Here is a 15,814-nt window from a genome sequence, read left to right as displayed (position 1 = left end):
GAAGTGGGGTGAGGCTAAAAGCCCTCAAAGCCGGCCATCAAGTTTCCATGTCCTAAAAGTGATATAACCTCCCCAAACAGCATCAGCAACAGTAGACCAGGGGCTTAAATACATAACCCCAGGGAAAACATTTCTAACTCAAACCACAACACATATAATGCATTTATTAAATGCATAGAAGGTGACACTGGCAGATGCATTGTAAGAGGGGAATAGATTTCTGTTCTGCTAAAGACAAAATGTTGTCCCTGCCCTCCTCCCCTGTCCCTCGCCACGAGCAGCAGGTGAGGGAGCTGACCTGTCCCTTTACCTGCTGGAGCATTCGGGAGAGCAGGCCCTGCACCCACCTCACCTGGGCAGCACAGTAGAGCTGACATGGGTGAGCGAGGGAGAGCCGGCCCTGTCACCCTCATCTGCCATAAGGTAGCATGGGTGAAGGACAGATCCCTCCCCCCACACATCCCTCACCACCTGTGGCAGGTGGGAGAGCTGGCCCTGAGGTCATGGGAGTCGGAGAACTGTCTCTGTCCCTCATCAGCTGCAGCACTTGGGAGAGTGGCCCCTACACTTTTGCCTGGGCAACACAGTAGAGCTGGCCCTGGTGGTGTAGGTATGGGTGAGCCAGACCTGAGGGCATGAAAGCAGGACAACCCCTGTCCCATAGGGTGAACTAGCTGGGACAGTGCTGGAGAGCTCACCCTGGTGGTGAGGGTGCGGGACAGGTGAGCAGCTGATTTACCTGGGCCACCACCCAGGCTCGGCATCAGGGCTATGAGTTAGCTCACTCCAAAATCCACCTCATCTATAACCTGATGGAAAACGTGAAGGTGCTGGTCCTGCAGGACCAAAGCTGCAGGATCTCCATGACACAAGGCAACAACAGGATGTCCAAGAGGAGTCCCAGTGAGGGCACAGTATCGATAATGTAGCAGCAAACAGAGGTCTCGAACCAGACCAGTGACTCTTTGCAATGAACACTTGCAAGTAAAACTATATTATACTTATGTGACTCATTGTGTCATACTACAGCTTCCACGGCAAGATTTTTCTTTTCTTTTTTGTTTTCCTTTTTATTTTTATCTTAAATAGTATTTTATTGGGGGTAGGTTACAAGGGCAGAGGGTATATATGAGGGATGGGGAGATGAACGGGATCGAGATGCATGGTGTATGAGCTACACAGAATAAATAAAATTAAAAAAAACACTGTCCCACGATGATAAAGAGATTCAGTGTCATCTTTAGCTGATGTCCTCTCCTTCACATCAAGGGCTCAGTGTTGGTCTTTGCTGCTGCCACAGTGGGTTCTTAGGAGAAGATGAAGCAATTGGCCTCTACCGATGCCATTGGAGCACCCCTACTTTTTCAGGACTGTTGCAATGGGGTGGGAGGTGTTCACAGACTCAGAATGACCATGTGACTTTGCTGGCTCTTGCTTTTTACTTCGGTGAAGAATCACATGGGAGCAGTGTACCCATTTTAGAGATGTACCACCTTAACTGCTGTCTAGACTACCTCTTCACCACACTGGAATAGACCCGTAGCTCTTAGGATTTTTACTTTCTAGGTGAGATGAACTTGTGTGGAAATCCAGAGACATTGCTGTAGGTTCTGCCCATTGAGAACACTCACTTAGCTTGTTGGTCTCCTTGAGGATACTCGGCAGTCGGCCAGTCTTGGCTGATCCTAGCGTATTTTAAAGAAATATTTGTTGCTTTAGGTTTGAACTTTTTTATTCCTGAGGGAATTAATTATAAGGAATAGAGGGTTTCTCATGAGACTATAGCTAAGAGTTGATGGAAAAATGTGAATGTCATGGGATACTGGGTTTGAACTGTCTGCTCATGCAAGGTGTTCATGTCTTCAAGGTCTATTTAAGTCCAACACAACACCTATTATTTCCACTTGATGATGGGATATTTTTTCACAGGTCCAAATATACCTTTAGTGTGTTCAAATAATGCTAATGCTAACATACTTTTATATATGTCCAGTTTTTATACAGCATGTGTTCAGTTTGACAGCCAGCTCACAAAGAAGAATCAGGGACCCATATTCACAATGCTCCTCAGTCAGACATCCATTCTGATCAGGGCCAGGAACTATTACTCAAAACAAGAATAGTTACCTGCAGGGAAAATATGTCATCTCTAAAATCCTAGGGGGCTCTGATTCTTCTATTAATAATGCATGTTACCTCAAGAGAATTTGAAAGTTTGGGCTATGAGAGAGTAGTTTGCTTGAGATTAAATTTTTATTAAAATTTGCCAAAAACTGAATATAATGTATAAAACCAGATACAATGTATAAAACTGAATATAATGGCTAAAACTAGATACAATGTATAAAACTGGAAACAATATATAAAACAGAAAACAATGAATAAAACTGGATACAATGTATAAAACTGGATACAGTATATAAAACTGGATACAATGCATAAAACTGGATACAATGTGTAAAACTGGATACAATGTATATAACTGGATATAATGTATAATGTGAAATTGTTCTAATTCCCTGGCATGTGGACCATGACAGGCCTTGAAGGAAAAGAGAGACAGCCAATGTTGAGTTAACGCTAGCCCTTTACTTGAGACTGTTTTCCAAGTTGCAAAGTGGAAGAACAAAACTCACCTACAAAACAGAAGTTCTGAGCTGAACAGACATAGGTTGGAGTTTGGGTGCTTGAAGTGATTAGAAACTAAGAAACAAATCCCTGGAAATGATATGGCAGAGAAGCAGCAAAATTGAGATGTAAAGTCCTTTTAGATTAATTGCCAACTCTCAGGAGTGTAAACACAGGAGAAAACTGAAGAACCTGAAAAAATATAGCAACTAGAATTCTAAAGAGCTATAAGTAGGTCTGAATAGCTACATGATGTGTGTTTGGGGTGGGGGAGTGGCCAGTGGTTAGAGTTCAGCTCCTGAGTAGTGCGGATTGCAGTTGAGACCTTGGAAGTACTGGATTCTAGGAGCAATGGCTAAATCCAAAAATCAAATCAAAACAAATTAACTAGACTAACCCAAAGCCATGTCACTATGAAGATAGTCTATTGCTATAGCTCATGGGAATAAATTGACTCTTTGGGATGTAAACATTCAGATTTTTCAGGTTTGTTAATTATCAGTATCCAATCAGAAAGGATGAGGCATGCAGACATGCAGGTAGATAAGCAGATAGGCAAAGAAACCAAATGAGCTAAGATGTGAAGAGAAACAGAAGAGAAATTGACTTAAGATGGGAGCCCCACAGTGAGTAACTCACTTAACCATTGTATTTCAAAAAGGAGAGAAATCAAGCAAAATGTAAGAAATGGAGAATTTGAAGAGGCTGAATCTTTTTTAAAAAGTAAATATAGTTCTCATAACTTAAAAATGTAGTATCCAACTCTAAGAATGCTTTGGATAGGTATAAGTAAAAAAACAATGGCAAGTGGACTTGGAGACATATTTATAGACAATAACCTAATGGAATCACATAAAAATTAAAAATATTGTACAATTTAGTCAAAAATTATAATTTACATACAAACTGAGTCCCTGTCGGGGGGGGGTGTCTGTCTGTCAGTCTCTCTCTCTCTCTCTCTCTCTCTCTCTCTCTCTCTCTCTCTCTCTGTGTGTGTGTGTGTGTGTGTGTGTGTATGAGAGGGGAGCAGAAACAATTTATAGAGATAGTATCTGAGAAATTTCCAAAGATGTTTAAAAAAAATCGACCACACATTTAAGAAGCTTGGAAAAGTCCATATTAAGATTAAGAAGAAAAATACAAAGGAGTTCCACTATATCATGGTCAAACTACACAAAACTCAAGAGCAAGAGACCAATTATTTAGAGAGAATAAGGTACATCCCTTTAATGTGGCAGTGGGAGGATGGACAGCAGTCCTTCCGACAGGAACTATGAAGACTGGCAGACTATGAGGGGACATCTGAGCAGTGCTAAAAGGAAACACTAACCTCGATTTCCAGATTCCCCAACAACAGTCTATAAAAATAGAACTCATGACAAAGTCTCACAGAGAAGTCTGGCATGGAAAAGAACACCCTCATTTGACAAAGGGCAACTATAAAATCAGCCACTGTCACATTTGAAGGTGAAATGTTGGGTACTTTTTTACCAGAAGGTCAAGAGCAAGATATGTCTTATCTTACTGCTTTATTCATTGTTCTGTTTGAGTTCTGAACCACTGCAAAGATATGAGAACAATAATAAATGGCATGTATAGAAAGGAATAAGTAAATGTCATTAAAATTACGATGAGAGACTTTGAGATTTCAGAGTAATAGAAAATAGCCTAGAACTAATATATCAGTGTAGCTACATATATTTTATTTGTATATATAAGTTAACACATTCAAAATGCAAATAAAAGTATTATTATTAATCACAATTAAAAATGAAAAAATATTAACAATGGCATTCAAAAGCATGAACTGCTGGACTCAGTCTCCAGATCTCACATGACTGAGGGAGGGAGCTCACTCTGTAAGCTGTCCTCTGACATCCACATGTAAACTGGAGGACAAACAGACAAAGAAGACAAAAGGAATATTTCTTAAAGGACCAGTAAAAAAGAGCAATGAATTTAAAGAGGACACAAACACCTACAAAAGTGAAGGAAGATGATGGAGTACATACAAAAACAATTTGATAAAGAAAGATTCTGAGAAATAATCAAATAGAAGTCTTAATGATGAAAAACTTCATTGGGTCAATAAAGGATCCAGTACAAAGCCTCCCCATAGATTAGACAAATAGAAGAAAATATTAGGGTTTGTAGTTGGTTTTTTACTCTTTGAGCGGGGTGGGGGGACGCCACCAGCTCCCAAATAAATAGAGACTTTTTTTTTTAATGCGTGCCTGGCCTTACCTTGGCTTGTTTATAGCCAGCTTTTCTTAACTTGAATGATTCCATCTGGGCTTACCTTTCTCTGTTCTATATACCTTTCTTTACTTCTTATCCCATAGTTGCCTGTGTGGCTAGGTGACTGACCCTTGGCATACCCTTGCCATCTCCTTTTCTCACTCCTTCCTCATCTTCCTTCTTCTCCTACTTATTCTCTCTGCCTGGAAGCCCTGACTATCCCTCTCCTGACTAGCTATTGGCCATTCAGCTCTTTATTAGAAATCAGGTGTTTTAGGCAGGTCAAATAACACAGCTCCACAGAACTAAATAAGTGCAACACAACAAATGTAACACGTCTTCAACTAATATTCCACAAAAGGGCTTAAAAATAGGTTGGAAAAGTATCACAGGTAGACAAGAAAAATGCAAGGCAGAATGGCCAGCACACAGAAGAGCTATGGAACACCACTAAAATAGCAATGTTAGATATAACCAGGATATAAAAAGGAGTAGAGAGACATATACTAAAGAAAACCTGTACAATGATACAATCAAAGAACCTTCCCTGAATCTTGGAAAAAATATGGACACTTAGGTGTAGAGGCATTAGAATCCTGAATAGGTATGACAAGAAAATACTCTTTTGATGACACTTTTTTGTTAAGTGTCCAAACCAAAGAAGAAAGAAAGAATATTGAAAGGTACAAGAGAGAAGTGCCAACTCACATTCAAGGCAACCCTAACAGGCTATCAGCAGATTTCTCAACGAAGATCCAAAGGCCAGGAAAGCATAGAGGGATACATTTCAAGCCCTTAAAGTAAATAACTTCCAGATAGATTACCACCACCATAGATCAAACTACCCTTAAAAATCAAAGGATAATGAATTTCCAAGAAAAGCAACAACTGAAAGAATTCATGACTTTGCCATGAAAACAGCAATGCAAAAAATACTTAAAGGAATCCTGCTTTCAGAAGAAAAAGCAAAATAAGCATAATTATAAAAGTGTCAGAAATAAAAAATTCACACTGAAAGAGTAGAAAATTAAATGAGGAGCAGGGGAGAATTGACCATTATTAATTCAGTAAACACCAAACCTCTAAGATAAATAATAGAGAAAGAAATGAACATGGATTCTTCAAAGCAGCCAGATAAAAACTGACATGACTTCAGGAACTTGTCCATTCATTCAATACAACTTTGAATGTCAGTGGCCTTAATTATCCAATTAAAAGATCAGACTGACTGAATTAGCAAACAAGATTTAACAACTTGTTTTTTGTAGGAAATTTATCTCCCCAACCAACATTTGACTGTTATCATGTCTAGGAAAAATAATCAAATAAGAGTTCAAGCTAAAATCAGAAGAGTTTAAGGTCACTGCATATTAATGAAAGAACAATCCATTAAGAAGAATACTGAATACCAGACAATTTAATTGTATAAGACAGATAGTACTGGGTTTAAGATAGAAACGGGCTTCTATCTGCTCTCATCATTAAGGATCAACAAACAAAGAAACATTACAGTTAAATTACACTATAGGTCAGATTTAACAGGCATCTACAGAAAATATACTTTCTTTATATGAATGCATACAACTTTTCTAGGAAGGTCATATGTTAGTTCATAAAATAAGTCTTAATGAATACAAAAATTTAAATAATGTCTTGTAATTTACCAGACCCAAATAGCACAAAACATGAAGTTAACAGCAAAAGAAACTGCAGAAACTGAACAAACCCATAAAGACTAAATTGTATAACTTTGAATAAACAGTGTGTTACTAGAGAAATTAAAGTGTTCATAGAGTCATATAAAATTCAAACAATACTGTTAGTAGAACAGTATCTATCCCTAGTGTATGAATGGGCTTCTGGAGCCCATTCCCCTTAGAGGGATACTCTTTCAGCCTAGATGCATGGAGGAGGGCTAGATCCTGTCTCAAATGATGGGGCAGGCTTTGATGATCCCCCATGGGAGACCTCACAACCTCTATGGAGCCGAAGAGGGATGGGATGGGAGTTAGTGGGGGGCATGGGAGAATGGGAGGGAGAGGGAACTGGGATTTATATATAAAATAAAATTGTTTCTAATTTAAATTTAAAAAGATAAAAAGTAAAAAATGAAATTCAAACACTGCATAACAGAATCTGTGGACTATAGCAAATATAATGGGTGTCTATATTAAAAACAAATAAATCCCAAATAAACAATTTAATGATATGCCTCACAGTCTTCAGTGAAATGTGAGCAAACCAAACTCAAAATTAGTGGAAGGGAAGAAATAACAGAGGACAAGGAAAAGAACTGAAATAGAGACTAAAAGTACAATGAGGCCAAATGATCATAAACTGTGTGAACAACTTCCAGGACAACCCCGTGCGTGCAGTGCACTGTGGAGTCCTTCTCCACACGAGAGCAAACCTTGCAGGTGAGTTTATTCTGTCAAACCCTCAAGATTACAGTCTGCCATTTTTGAAAAATGAACTCCATGCATCTGTCCTATTGTTTTGATCAGGTTCAGTGTAGTCTAGCCTGGTCTACAACTTCCCACATAGCTCAGGATAGCCTTGAACTTGTGTTCTCTTCTGCTCTGTCTGAGGGCTGAGATTTCTTTTAATGGTTAAGTTCCTTAGAAACCATGCCTCCATTAAACCATTTTAAGAGACTTTCCTCACTTTCTGCTGAACCCCCTAATTTCACCGTAAACCTGACTAAAACCAGCTGGTAATAACCATACCATAACCTGAATTCTAAACTGACTTGAAATTCCAGAATAATTCACCCATCATCTCTGAACTTAGCCTCACAAACATCTCAGAACATGGACAACATCAAGACAAAGTCTTTGCCAGAATATAACATGAATAGTGTCTGTAGTTAGACCAGTTCCAATAGAAATGTCCCACTTGCAACCTCCTGAATACAGACTTCCCTGTCCTCCAAACTTGCACCAGATTCCCCCACTAAGCTGTTACAGCATTTCAGCCTCTTCATGGTGTACTTTTTGTACTTTTCCGTCTTTTCCAGTCCTCTCCAGTGGACCAGTTCATAAGGACACCTTTCTTTGACACCAGCCTCCTGTGTTAGACTTTTTTGTTGTTGCTGCTGTAATAAAATATTTGAGATAGAAAACTGAAAGACAGAAAGAACACATGGTATCAGTTTTAGATCTTTCTCTTCAGCACGGTGGTGAGGACAGCAGAGAAACAGAACACATCCACTCCCTTTTCTCTTTCCCTCTTTTATTCCATCTGGGCTCCCAGCCTATGGATGGGGTGTGCTAACCACATCTGTAAGAAGCTTTCCCTTTCAGCTAGTCCTCTTTGGAAATGACCTCCCAGACATACCCAGGAATTTACTAAAACCTTATAAGCCTTTCAGAGCAATCAACTTGAAGATAATTACTAATCATCAAAAATAGCCAAATGAAATGATACATTCAAAAAAATCTGGGGACTGGAGAGATCGGTTAGCGGTTAAAAACACTGGCCGCTCTTCCAGTGGACCTGGGTGTGATTTCCAGTGCCCATGACAGCCTATAAACTTCTGTAATTCTACTCCTAGGGCATCTGACACCCTCTTTTTGCCTCCAGAGGCAAAAAGTAAAGAATACATACACATAAAATTAGAAGACTAGTAATGTAAAAGAAGGTAGAAAAAGAGAAAAGACTGGGTGTTGTTGGCGCATGCCTTTAACTCCAGCACTTGGGGAGGCAAAGGTAGGCAGATTTCTGTGAGTTTGAGACCAGCTGGTCTATAAGAGCAAGTTCCAGGACATACATATGTGGGTTTCTGCAGCCTGGTCTTGACCCCTTTGCTCATCACTCCTCCCTCTCTGCAACTGGATTGCAGGAGTTTGGCTCATATTCAGCTCTGAGTATCTGCTTCTGCTTCCATCAGCTACTACATGAAGGCTCTAGGATGGCATATAAGGTACTCATCAATCTCATTATTGGGAAAGGGCATTTAAGGTAGCCTCTCCACTATTGCTTAGATTGTTAGTTGGGGGTCATCCTTGTAGATCTCTGAACATTTCCCTATTGCAAGATTTCTCTTTAAACCTATAATGGCTCCTTTTATTATGGTATCTCTTTTCTTGTTCTCTATTCTTCCCCCAACTCAATATCCTGATCCCTGATGTTCTTCTCTCCCCTCCTCCCCCCCCCCTTTTTTTTAAAAAAATCCTAACTCTTTCCCTCTACCCCCGCTCCCAAGTTGCTCAGGAGATCTTGTCCCTTTCCCCTGATGAGAAGGACCATGTATATCTCTCTTAAGATCCTCCTTGTTTCCTAGCTTCTCTGGCAGTGTGAATTATAGGTTAGTGATCCTTTGCTCTATGTCTAAAATTCATATATGAGTGAGCATATACCATGTTCATCTTTTTGTGACTGGGTTACCTCATTCAGGATGGTTTCTTCTAGTTCCATTCATTTGCCTGAAAATTTCAAGATCCCCCCCCCCAGTAGTACTCCATTGTGTAAATGTACCACATTTTCTCCATTCATTCTTCAGTTGAGGGGCATCTAGGTTGCTTCCAGGTTCTGGCTATTACAAATAATACTGCTATGAACATAGTTGAACAGATGTCCTTGTTGCATGAATGTGCATCTTTTGGGTATATGACTAAGAGTGGAACTGCTTGATCTTGTGGTAGACTGATTCCAATTTTCTTGAGGAGCCACCATACTGGTTTCCAAAGTGGCTGTACAAGATTGCACTCCCACCACATAACCATCTCATTGTGTTTTAGAAGAACTTAAGATGGTCGTCTTCTTTATGTATTATATGATCTTTTGGGGGATGTCAGATTCCCTAAGCCGGTACCCTATTTTCCTTTCTCTTTTGAGAATCCTTAACATTTTCAAAAATTATTATCTTTGTCACCATCCACTAATGGAGACCTGATGTCTCTGAGGTCTGCTAGAACACTCTGCCTTCCCCATCATAATTGCTAACCCGGGACTGATTCCTTCTTTGTTTGCCTGGCTCAGGTTTCTATGACCTGCTTCTAAGTTGAAACATCTAAATTGTGCCTCTGGGATGGCTATACTTTGGCTCTGAGTTGGGGTGTGGGGTGTGGGGTGCTCTGTCATTGTGACAGGGCACGGGTGACACCGAGAATGCTCCAAGAGGGAAGAATCATTCTCAACTCTGGTCCCAATGACTGTCCTGTCCCATAATTCCTCAGTGAGAAAAAATGTAAGCAGGTTCACTGGCTGACACTGGCTAGCAGCTATGTCAGCTCAGCAGGTTCTCTGACTGGACACTTCTTGGACCCCACTCAGGGCTGACATGGTACCCTGGGATGGTTTGTGGGGCACTGACACATAAAGTGGTTCCAATTAGAAAGCACCTTCTCAAAGGAGTCAGAAGCCAGCATTTCAACCCACAAATCTGGAGAAAATAATAAGAAAAGATGAAGAAAAACAATGCCATATTCTCCACTTTGGGCTCATCCCTTGGACTAGAGCTATTAGAGCATCCATAATTCCTGGGGTCCGTGAATGCAGTCTCCTCACTTGCTTAGAGCTAGTCTCACTTTCTACTCTCTGAAGGAAGCTTCTCTCATGCACAAACCACTAATGCAATAACTGGAAAGTTTTGTTTTAAAATTTCAGTTCCCCGCATAGGGCAGTAACTGTGCACAGGACAAAGGTTCCCCAGATGCCACAGCCAGCTAGCTGCTCCTGCAGGGCATCTCTGCCACACTTTCACACTTTTGATTCCTGGGAGAAGGCTCATTCACCTAGATGTCTTTCCCAGCAAATCCAGGAGGTCAAATTTCCAAGGAGAAACTATTATAACAAAGTCTTCTTGCTCTCTCTTTTTAATTGGTGATGTCAGATAAAACTAAACATAATTTTTCCTGGCCTCTGAATCATAGTTAATTTGTGTTAACACTTACTGTTTCTTATGCTCATTTTCAGGTTGGGGTTAATTATTCCTGAAGTATATGCCAGGTCTGAGTGGGGCTATCCTGTGCTTAGACGAGCAGGCCCTGCCTGAGAATACTTTCCCTGCAGCCACTGTCTAGGTACCAGCTCCAGTGTTGTTGAGGAAAGGAAGAAAGATACATGGTCATCTGAATGTCAACCTAAACTTATCATCATCTCTTCTCAGCATGCCGCACTGCCAGAGAGAAGCTATCCCTCTTCAAAACCAAAGGCCTGAGTGTAAGAGAAGGGCAGGCATGTCCAAGGCCACGAATGGTGATGGGCAGGGGGTCTTTTCTGAAGTCAGCCTCAAAGGGCTAAGCCATGTCAATCCAGAAAGCTCTGCATTCTCAGGATGAGACTTGGAGCCTTGAGCCTTACTTTGCTCAGCTGTATGGTGATGGTTTTGAGGTAAAGATTTCTGAAGGGTTTGTGGTTCAATGAGCCACCTTCTAAGTGTCCCCAATAAGTCTAGCAGAGAAGAGGCTACAGAAACAAATGTCCACAGTCTGTGTTCTAAGAGACAGAGCACCCTTCCCTTCATAAGGCTCTGGCTCTATAAAAGTCAAGTATGTGGACTTTGGAGATAGAGGACTGTGTGCAAATCCCTATTGCAGACTCCATGTGTGTGGCCTTCATGTCACTTCAATTCAGATCCTTGTTTCCCTCATCTGGAACCATGAAGGTTTTATTTTATTTTATTTTTGTTATTGCTTAGATAGACAATGCTTACTGAGGCCAAACCATTTGCTTGAGTTTCCCATGACTCCTGCTGTTACCTGTCTTGTCGTGCTGTAGGAAGGTCCAGGCTCCGATGGTCCGAATCTTATGTGCAGGCATACTTCCTTGCCTTCATCTGGCAGCATATCTAGTCCACAATCCTAAAGCTCTTGTGTGATCAGTGATCCTGGATCCTGGGAACATCCCTCTTTTTATACTCAATCTTCCTGACCCAAGGATGTAGCCCCTGGACCCTGGTCCCTGTCTCTCTGTATACCACTCCCTGCATGCCTTTAGCTTCTCCATCCCTAGCAATGATTACCTGTTGGATGTAGTCCACAGTGATGTCTACTGTGGTTCTCCACAACAGGCCTCAGGTGAAGCAGCAGGCTGGGCAGAGCTTGAGCTCATTAAAACCTCAGCCCTCTCCTTCCAGCCCCGTCTCTTGGGTACTTTTCTTCAAGATGCCTCTTTCCTCGCACAACACCCCATGCTCTCAGGAAATCACTCACTGGCATCTCCTACAACATTCATCCCGGGCAGGCAAGATTTGTCCCTCAGCTTTGCTGATAATGAGAAGACTGTCACTAACAACACACCCAAGGACCAAAACTTTTACATGAATAATACAGTCTTTGCTGTCATGATCTCATCTGGTCCTCAAACAACGGAGGAGACAGGAAGTAACGACAGGGCGTGACAAAATGCCCAAAGGAAGGACAATAAGACCCAGGGAGTGAAATAACTTGTTCATGTTAACAGTGATGGCTGGAGGCAGAGGTTCTGACCCAAAGCTCTATGTCTTGCTTAGGGCCTTGACCACTGTTGCAGGATTGCATACTGCCCAAGAGTATTTTAAATTGAATACGAAACCCCTCCTGCCTTGGTTTGCTGGCTCTTTGTTAACTTTCATCATGGCCATAGGAATAGGAATCTGTCTTCGAGACAAGGCTCTGGGTCCAGAGATAGTTCCCCTTCCTCATTATTTCTCCTTCAGGGTAAGCTGTATTAGTTGTTTTCCTTTGCTTATTGATTCAGTGGCATGAGGTCTCCCAATTGCATGTGACAGTTTCAGCTTCCAGGTCAATGAAATTATTATTCTAACCTTGGTAGGGTTGTACATTCTTAGAAGCTAAGGTGTTCAGAGAAACATAATCTAAAACAAAGGGGAAGGGAGAAAATATTTTGATTCTTAGGGCTAAGTGAGGCCCTCCTATTTTCTACCTCACAATATTCTGAACAGACCAGAAACTGCTGTGTTTACTGGCTGCTTGTTAAGAGTATGGGTAAACTTCTTGGGTAGTCCCTGTACAGCCTTTCAGCTATAGTCACCTAGCCACACTGTGACTTTACTCTGTTACTGGCCCCTTAGATACAGCTGCTCACTTCTGAGTGGTGAGCTGTATTGTACAATCTGTGACTCTTACATGAATGAGTCTTGCTGCCTGACTTCTTTTGCTATGAATTGTGTGGGTGCCTTTGTCAAAAGCCAGGTCATACAGGAAATAATCGTGCTGAGTAGGTTATTATGGTTTGCATAGGAAATATTTCCTGAAGGCTCATGTGTTAAAGGCTTGGTTGCCAATCAATGTGATTTGGGGAAGTGATTAGATCGTGACAGCTCTCACCTCCTTGGTGGATTTACTCGTCAACGGACTCATAATTTGATGATGTATTGGAAAGTGATATAAACTAGGAATGGAGGTGCATCCTGTGCTTATGTTCATGTCCACCATGAGGTGAACAGCTTTACAGCCTTGACAGAAGCCCACGGAAACCAAACCAGGCAACCGCAACAAGCCTCTAAAGTGGTGAGCCCAAATCAACACTTAGGTTGACTTAATCAGTCATTTTGTCATGATTACGAGAAGTGACTAATACTTAAGGCATTTATTAAATGCACAGGTGATGGTGGCAGATGTACTGTGAGCAAGAAGGGCAAATCTATGATCAGAATGGGCTTCCGTTCTGTGAAGATAAATAGTGCCCCTTAGTGATGAAAGATCCGGCGTCATTCACAGCTGACTGGCTCCCTTGAGTGCTGGTCATTCATAATCCTGTGTGCAGTGTCAGCCTTTGTTGTTGGCATTTGGGTTCTTAGCAGAAGATGAATCATATCAGGCTTGATGGACCCATGTTCAGCCTCTCTTCCTACTACCAGGGCCTTTTATTCATCATTCTTTAAAAATTCCATTTCTTTACTCCTTAACAATTTCATACATATATTTCGTAAAATGTATTTTGCTCATTTTAATCTCTTAATACCCTCTCTCACACATACCCTGCTCACACTGTACTCCTTCTTTTCCCCCAACAAGTTCCCCTTTTATTTTCATGCCTTTTAAAATTGTTATTCTTGTTTTTTGTTTTGTTTTTGTGACCCACTGAGTTTAATTACAGTTGTTTGCATGAACATAGGTGCTATGAATCTCTTGTATAAACACCGAGATGTTGGCAAAATGCGAAGCCTTCAACCCTTCAGGGCCAGGGTCATCTTGTCTACCTCACTTTGCTCACTCCTGCTTATAGAACCTTTTTCTTCTATGGGTACCCTTTAGAAGTCACATGGGGTGGAGTAGGTGACAGCGGCATCAGATAGCTGGCTCCTGCTGTGGAACCGCCTGGTGCTAGAGGAGGAGAAGCAGCTGCAGGCCAATGTCTGCTCTGTGGTCATGAGGAAGAAGATGAAGACAGCTGAGCTGTGGGTGCTATGGGCCCAAGTCTGTGGACACTTGGATGACTCTGAAGTGGAGAATAGAGGAAAGGATACTTTTCTTCTTAGAAGAAGCTGTTTGGGTGGATAAAGATGAAGATATGGAAATCATTGGTGAGTAGCCAGCTTCCAGAAAAAAAAAAAATGGAAATGCCAGCAGAAGTAGATTCTGGAAAGATAAACTTGTAAATTGAGTGCTGTGGTGCAAAGCCTGTGACCCCAACACTTGGGAGGTGGAGGCCAGATGATCAGGAGTTCCAGGCTACCTCATGAGAACCTGGATGAAAAAGACAAAATGAAAGAAACTTTAGAAGAGAGTTGAATTCCAGCATGTTGTGCCACTGGGAGTGGGCAGTTATCTACACAGAAACTGGTAAGCAGCAAACATCACCAGAGGAGGGAGACGGTCGCTGTAAAAGAAAAGGCTGATATCCACAGCAACTTCTCTTCCAAGAGACAACTTGAAGCCCTGCCTGTGGATGCTAAAGCCCCAAACACTATCTGGAGCTCAGTGCTGCAGTTATACCCACGTGCATGGATGGTAATTGCCCTTGGATTCAATCATGCTGCTGCAATGTTGCCAGGTGACATCAAAACAAATCCTAAAAGCCAGAGCTTCTGTTTAGGCAACTTTCCTGTCTTTAAGGCTTGTTTTAGTGCTGATATAAATAAGGTTTTAGTTGTGAGTACCCACAACAAGGTCCTTTGTATCCATTAGATGCTGGATAGAAAGTTAATTCCTGTATATTAAGTAAGATGTTTGCTTGCAAAGGAAAATAGTAAGGGAACTTAAATTCTCCCCCAAAAGGACCTTTCTTATCCCTAAATAGCATTGTTAAATAGTTTCATTTGCTATCAATGAAGACCAAAGAACTGGTTGGTAGTATGAAGATAATTGACAGGGTTGCAGCATCTACCTCTCTTCTAAGGATGGGAAAGTCAATGTTTGGGATGTGCATTGATGGATTTGTTCATGAAGGCAGTTTATTTGGTTTAAATATTGCCATGTTGAAGAACAGACAGTCTACCGCTTGTGACTGTTGAATGGTGAACACATAGAATCTTGATTTCTCCCTCCCTCCCTCCCACCCTTCCTCCCTCTCTCTCTTCTTCCCTTCTTTCCTTCCTTCCTTTCTCTCTTTTCTATTTTTTTTTTTTTTTTTGTTGAGTAAGGGTTTCTCTGTATAACAGTCCCAGCTTCCTGGAACTCACTTTGTAGACCAGGTTAGCTTCAAACTCACTGGGATCTGCCCAACTCTGCCTTCCAAGTGCTGGAATTAAAGGCATGCATCACCAGTGCCCTGCAGAATCAGTATTCGTAAAGCAAAGCTGATAGCAGCCAGTACAGGTGTTACTTCTCTGGCCTCAGGCCTACTTTGGAATTGACTACGAAAGAGGCTAACCAGTGCCTCACATTTCCTCTTGTACAGTGTTTTCTAGCTTTCAAATAATTTTAAAAAGTCCACAGCTTTTTCTTACTGATGTTTCGCCATGGAGAATGGGAAAGGCAAGGCCCTAATGGATGGGCTGCATGGGTCCTCAGACTTCTGAGGAGATTATCTGAGCTCCAGTTCTCCCACAGATGAAGCCTGT

Source organism: Phodopus roborovskii, unplaced genomic scaffold (genome assembly GCF_943737965.1).
Source record: "Phodopus roborovskii unplaced genomic scaffold, PHOROB, whole genome shotgun sequence".
NCBI lineage: Eukaryota > Metazoa > Chordata > Mammalia > Rodentia > Cricetidae > Phodopus > Phodopus roborovskii.
The sequence above is the reverse complement of the archived record's forward strand: the minus strand, read 5'-3'. Positions refer to the sequence as shown.